Genomic DNA, 6,723 nt, shown 5'->3' with positions numbered 1-6,723 from the left:
GAGTGATTCTTTTAGCTTTCTTCATCTTCATTTGGGAATTATTGATGTGTATTGCTTGCTGATTTTAATTGTCGCCATGTTCATAGGTGAGAGTTCCTATTTATCGTTATGAAAAGAAGGAGCTCAATGAAGATTGTGCTCTCTATATCGTTATCAAGAAAAAACTTCTAAAACGTTGGAAGAAGAGTAGTACCCCCCTCCATTGTTTGGCTCACTCGTTGAATCCGAGGTTTGCTCTTTATATATGTTTGTCATTTGACAATCTCAAGTTCTCAACTTTAAAAGGTTTGCTGATTTTATGTTGTCATGTTAATAGGTACTACAGTCCAAATTGGGTTGGGGCAGTCCGTGGCCGTGTTACCCCCCTTGATGATAATGAGATTTTTCAAATGAGAAACCAGTGTTTGCAGAAGTTATTTCCAGATCCAAATGACCACAAGACCGTCAAGAAAGAATTTGCGGATTTTGCTCTAATGATGAATGACTTCCAGAATGCAGATTCAATTGAAGATAGAGATGATTTTGAACCAAAGCAATGGTGGGGCACTCATGGAGGAAGCACAAAGTTCTTGAAAAGTTTGGCATTGAAGTTACTTGGTCAGCCTTCATCTTCGTCTTGTTGTGAAAGGAATTGGAGTTCATATTCCTTCATCCATAGTTCTGAGAGAAACAAGCTCACTCCTGAACGTGTTGAGGATTTAGTGTTCTCACATAACAACTTGCGTTTGCTTTCAAGACAATCTGAGGCTTATCATGCTGGGCCAAGCCGGATGTGGGATGTGGGTGGAGATGGGGTTGAGAGCTTCACTGGTGTTGGCATCCTTGAAGGTGCTAACCTGACACTTGATGAACCTGAATTGGAGGCTGAGATCACGAATGCTCTCACTTGAGTTCCTGTTGTTATGTTGTAATGTATTGTTTGACTATGGGTCTATGGTCACATGGCCTTGTATCTTCCTGTTCCTGTTGTTATGTTGTAATGTACTATTTGACTGTGGATTCCTTTTTATCATGTCAACTTAGTGAACTTTTGCATTATTTGGCTATGGTCATTGAGAATTTAGAATTGAAACTTGCTGGAATTTGTTGGAGGCTGAGATCAAGGAAGTTTATATTAATTTCATCATTTGGTATGCTACTGCCCCAAGCCAACTTGTTTACAACTTCTTCACTTTTCATGCTTATCTATTTCATATTATCAAGTCTAATATCATGTGATGTATTTTCTATTTTGCAATCACCATGAGGAGTTGAGGGCCTGGATGATCATTCAAGAGTGAAAAGAAAGGAGGCATGGAAACAATCAGGCAACCAATAGGTGGTATTTTGATCCCATCTCACACATTTTATTATATTCGTTTTAATTACATGTCATTTTATTATAGTTTATATATGCTTGCCGTATCGCCGTATTGTTGTTTTTAGAAATTGCCGTATCCCGTATCGCCGTACCGGTATCGCCGTATCAGTGTAGCCGTATCGGTGCTTCGTAGCTTGTCACATGGTTTACGCAACCATTGTGACCACAAGTCTCAAGTCAGAGATAAAAAGCCGGAGAGTGATTACATACTGTCGTTCCTGGCGTCCTAAATCTTTCATGGCGATGCGAGAAGCACGAACGGCCACATGCGAGACCAATGGCGTTGCTCGGTTGATTCGGAGGAAACCGAGCGAAAAAAGTAAAATGCGAACCCAAAACACCGAAAATAAAACACTAGAATGACACAGAATGTGGTTTCGTAAAAAACAAAAGTTCAAACCGAGATGTGATGACGTCTTCCCCGTACTTTGTAAGGACGTTGACTTCTCTCTGATAATGGCATCTCTTTCTGTCGGTGAGAAAATTGAAAAGAACACAAAGGCTACTTGGTTTGGTGAGCAGGGCATCGCGGTTCGGTACGCGGGTACATTCTCGTGTAGGCACCCACGACAATGGTTGGCCGAGCTTGTATTTTTGAACTACAACTGCCAACGGCCGCATAATAAAACCGTGGAGCAACGAATCTTCCCCTTCTGAACTACTACTATCATACGTACGTACGTACTCCAGTCTCCAGACGAGCCGCACGTAACACATGCCAGATTTGCAACGTCAATGTTCATTGAAGTTTACAGTTAACCTACTACATGTACAGCGACTGGGTACGTGCTAGTAGCTCTCTCCGTGTTTCATATGGACCACACCACGTCACCGCACGTACGCGACCGAAATGAATTGAGCATGCGGGATGCACGTACGGGTCACGGTCGAGATGGCAACGGCGCAACAACGGCCCCTGCCTGCCTGCCTGCCGACTAGCTTCGCTCCCTAGGCGACGGCGCATCAAGCTAGTTGCACACACGTCTGCTTTTTCCGGCCGGCCGGCCTGGCTATACATGGATGGCTAGGTTGCCTCTTGTCTCTCGTCAACGGCTCAAGTTTTTGATCGACCGGTTTACCGTGAGAAGACAAATAAAAATGGACATGCCAGTAAGCTATTTCATTTTGTTCACCTATGATACGCACTTTGGACTGCGTATATGCCTTGCCAGAAGCTACATCCATGCATCCATATCCATGAAAGTAACGGAATCATCATATAATGTTCTCTTGCTAATTGACTCAACTGGACAAACAAACGTTCCCCAAATACATGGTGCCAGTATACTAGTGCCCCATTGTACATTCCATTTTCCTTCAAATACATGGACAAACAAACGTTCCCCAAACAATAGTGGCATTGTTCGCAAAAATAAAATTAAATGTTAGTATAAAACGTACTAATCTAAAGCACTAGTATAGAGAGCTACGTTTTGGTGGCCGAGCACCCTGCAGGCCGTAATCTCGTGCCGTGCATGTATCGCCGCGATGTGTGCTCCCTTTTTCTCGATTGCTTTTTTTTTTTTGAGGATTTCTCGATTGCTATATACACGGTGCCTGATGAGTTGGAATACAGCCGTGCTATGGGCTGGTGTGCCACCGTTGTACGTGGGCCTGGACGGCACGCGGTGTACGCAGGCACCTCCCTGCTGAGGTCATTTAAAGATTGGCCCATGTATCTGCAACAGTGGCTGGTACAAATATTAATTGCCGCTTTAATGGGCCGATCTGGCGCTGCAGCTGCTTAACCACATGATCGGTTTCTTTTTCTTTCCTTGGTCGTCTCTTGTTGTGCGGAGCGGCGATTCGCCATGGATGGCCTCGAGTTCTTCTTTGAGGAAGAAGAATCTGGGTGAGAGCCACCGGCCATATTGTCTCTCTTGCAGTTACTCCTTTCGATTTGGGATTTATTTGTTATTCTGCTGCTTCGTTTTTTGGTACTTGTTCTTGATTTCTTCTCCCCTTGTTTCGTTGGATCTGACTTGGTCGTTAACTTCTGTGTCCTGCAGATTGGTTCCTAGGCTAGATGCGGGAGATATTTTGGATGGTGGGATTGATGTTGTGGAGTTGTGGTTGCTTCTATCCATGAAGCTCGCGGGCCCTCGGCTGATCTGACATGTTCTGAGCCCATGGACAGCAGCGGCGGCGAAGGGCATGCCGGAGATGTGGAAGAGGATGTTGGCTTATTCTGCAACGGCGGAAGTGAGGTCGTTCGTGACTCAAACGACATGCCCACTGATTGCGAGAAAGTTGCATCTGTGGGAGAAGATGGAGATGCAGATGGTGTCATCGTCAACAATTCAAAGGGCTCCTGCTGGAGTCGACGGTAACAGACACATGTTTGATTTTGCTCTTATCTTTCATCTGTACCACTGATTCTAGCTTTCTACACTAGCCTGTAGCAAAAGAACACACACCCGTGGGGGTGTTTTTCCACCGTGAACAACCCAAAAAATGTTTCGTTCTTATAGTTCTGATGCTAGCTTGAGAATCACAAACTTTAATCCTAGGTGTCACCCTTGTAGAACGTAAATACATGATTCTGCATCAATGTTCAGTACTGAATTTTTAGGGATTACTCTTCCTATCTAGGTTTGGACTGCTAGAAAATATAGTTAACAACATTTTGTTGGTGTCAACAATCACTTCCAAAGCATTATTTTTGGTGGTGTGCTGATGAGCGATGAGAAAATCGGCACTTTCAAATGGATATTTACAGAGTTCTTCCATATGATAGGTGCTCCTCAGCCGCGCACAATCCTCACAAGTATGAAAGATTGTTCTCGATTAAATGTGACATTTTGACACTGGCCCTTTTTTCACAGGTGATGATCCAGATTGGTCTGCAAGAGGTTCCGGCAAAACATGTGCTAAAGCATTGGAAAAGGGATGCAAGGGATATACTGCCTTCAGAATTTATCCGTTACCAGAAAGACAAAGGTCCTCTCAAGTACTCCTAGCGGCGACATAACAATCTGCATCTACTTTGCCTTGAAATTGTTAGACTTGGTGACATCAATGTCGATGCATATACTCTTGTCATGGAGCAGCTAAGAAATGCAAAGGCATTGCTTGAACCGGTAGCCGTTGTACGTGATGGCATGGGATTATCCGACAGAGAAATGGCAGGTGATTCTACAGTCTCGTCTATAGCGCACAAACAACATTTTGGTCCAGCGAATCAGGTGCAGAGAGTCTCGCAATGTTCAGACAGCTTTGGGGCACCATCCAAGAAGAGACCAGCGGGGCGGCCTACAACAAGCCGCGACAAAGCGCTATATGAACAACCGGCTAAAAGGAGCCGTTTTTGTTCAATCCGCCGTGGTCAAGGGCACAAGAGCACAACATGTCCGCAGCGCAGTGATCTTCCGAAGGCGCCAAGGAAGTCGCCTCGCTGCTTCAGGTGGAGTCTGACAGGACACAGGAGGAACACTTGCACCAACACGCCTAGGGCGGATTTCTACTAGTGATGCTGTTATGTTTTTATGGTTGAAGTGTAGCAGTTCATTGAACTGTGCTTATGTCGGATGTTAGGCTGCTAGCAACTCTGCACTATGATAGTGAGAATCTGTATCTGTACTTTGCTGTTGTGTTCGATAATTACTCAGAGACTCCGTGATTTCAGTTTCATTCCTCTTGTTTCAGACATTTTTGGGTGTGCTGCTGATGAAAAACAGGTGCCGCAAGAGCCGGTACGCGCTGTGACAGTGACATGCATCTGTGCAGCGCTCCTGTGCGGCTGTGCCTGCTATTATACATGAGCCCGCACTTTTTACTAATTGGCAAATACGAGCACTGTGTATCCTCCGCTTCTACGAATACATGCAGAATACAGTGGAGTCGTGCCTCCTTGGCACCGATCGCAACGGGTCCTGACGGGGCTGATTACGGCCTGCATGGTGCTCGGCCACCAAAAGCCAATTTCGACTAGCAAAAAAAGTACTAGTATACATGGTCTTTTTTTGGAGGCAAAGTACTAGTGCCGTTTCCTTTCAGGCCCTTGTGGGCTGGGCTACGCCCCTCTATCTCTGTCTGGTTGATGTAGGGTAGCAACAGAGCGAAATCACTAATTGAACAGTACTTTGTCTAAAAAAAACTAATTGAAGAGTATTTGTCGCAACTTGTGAGTTTTTTTTCCGTATATCCGTTTATTTAAAATGTTTTATCTCTTAAACCGTGTGTCCAAATCTTAAACCGTTTTCACCGTTGGATTCCTCGTGTCGAGGTCTTCAAAACTAGATCCCACGTTGATAAGTTTTGACTAACCTTTTTTCATGAAAAAATCTAGATCTTCAAAATTGTACCTCTCGTGGAAGAAAAAAATGCGCTTTTTCCGTTTTCGAGAGGCACCGCCGCGCTTCTCGCAGAATAAAAGAGAAAACACATTTTTTTTTGGTTTCCGAGAGGCATGACCGTGCCTCTCGCGGAAGCAAAACCATGCCTCTCGCGGAAAGCAAAATCGTGCTTCTCGCGAAAGAGAAAAAAAACACGTTTTTTCTTTTCCGAGAGGCACGGTCGTGCCTCTGGCGAAAAGCAAAAAAAAATTGTTTTTTCGCATAATTTTATTTTGTCCAAAAGCTAAGGAAGACCGGTGAAAAACCAAAAAGGCCAAAAAACCGGAGGAAAACCCATCTAAAAAGCCAAAAACATGTGCGGAAAAATAAAATAAAAACAAAATACGGAGGAAGGGCCCCGAGTGCGACACGTGGCGGCGGCTGAGAGCGCGCTCTCAGCCCATCCCCAAGTGACCCTTAGTGCATCTCTAGCAGACCTCGTATATCACCGCCCCGAAAATTCATTTACAGTTCCGCTATGCGGTGTCTGCTCCGCCAGCGCCCGCGCCGGCCCACATATCAGATGCGGTTTTATCTATATTTGACACATGTCCGAAGCAAATTACAATGCAACAATTATTCAAATTACAATAATTATTCAAATGTCCAAAGCAAATTAAATAATTCAATACAAAACTTGTCCCGAATACAAATCACACATGAATTAAATGACAATAATTGGAAAAAATGGAATGTGTTACTGCCCAGCCCTTTGCCAATGGTGCTCAATGAGATCCTCCTGAAGCTGAAAGTGAGTGTTTGCATTTCAATCTCCTTGTAGGTCTGAAGAAAAGCTCTAATGCGGTTAGGGTCTCTAGCTGGTTTGACACGGCTACCCACATTGTCGTAAAAGATCTCTAAGTTCATGCCTCTCTCATCTTCGATAATCATATTGTGAAGAATAACACGGCATGTCATGATGTTTTTCAAGGATCGCTGCTTGTCCCAAAAATGAGCAGGACCACGAACAATGACAAACCTAGATTGCAAAACTCTGAATGCTCTTTCAATGTCTTTTTGGGCTGCCTC

The 6,723-nt window shown here is 44.3% G+C and overlaps 1 long non-coding RNA gene across 1 annotated transcript; it reads left to right on the top strand.

Annotated features, from left to right (window-relative positions):
* Positions 1-3,089: 3,089 nt before the first annotated feature.
* On the top strand, positions 3,090-4,990 carry LOC119274393. The gene is made up of 2 exons (XR_005135139.1): positions 3,090-3,212; positions 3,370-4,990. It is a non-coding gene; the product is annotated as an uncharacterized LOC119274393 (long non-coding RNA).
* Positions 4,991-6,723: the final 1,733 nt, after the last annotated feature.

The sequence above is a fragment of the Triticum dicoccoides genome, chromosome 3B (assembly GCF_002162155.2).
Source record: "Triticum dicoccoides isolate Atlit2015 ecotype Zavitan chromosome 3B, WEW_v2.0, whole genome shotgun sequence".
Classification (NCBI taxonomy): domain Eukaryota; kingdom Viridiplantae; phylum Streptophyta; class Magnoliopsida; order Poales; family Poaceae; genus Triticum; species Triticum dicoccoides.
Note: the sequence above shows the minus strand (reverse complement) of the source record. Positions and strands in the feature narration are given on the sequence as shown.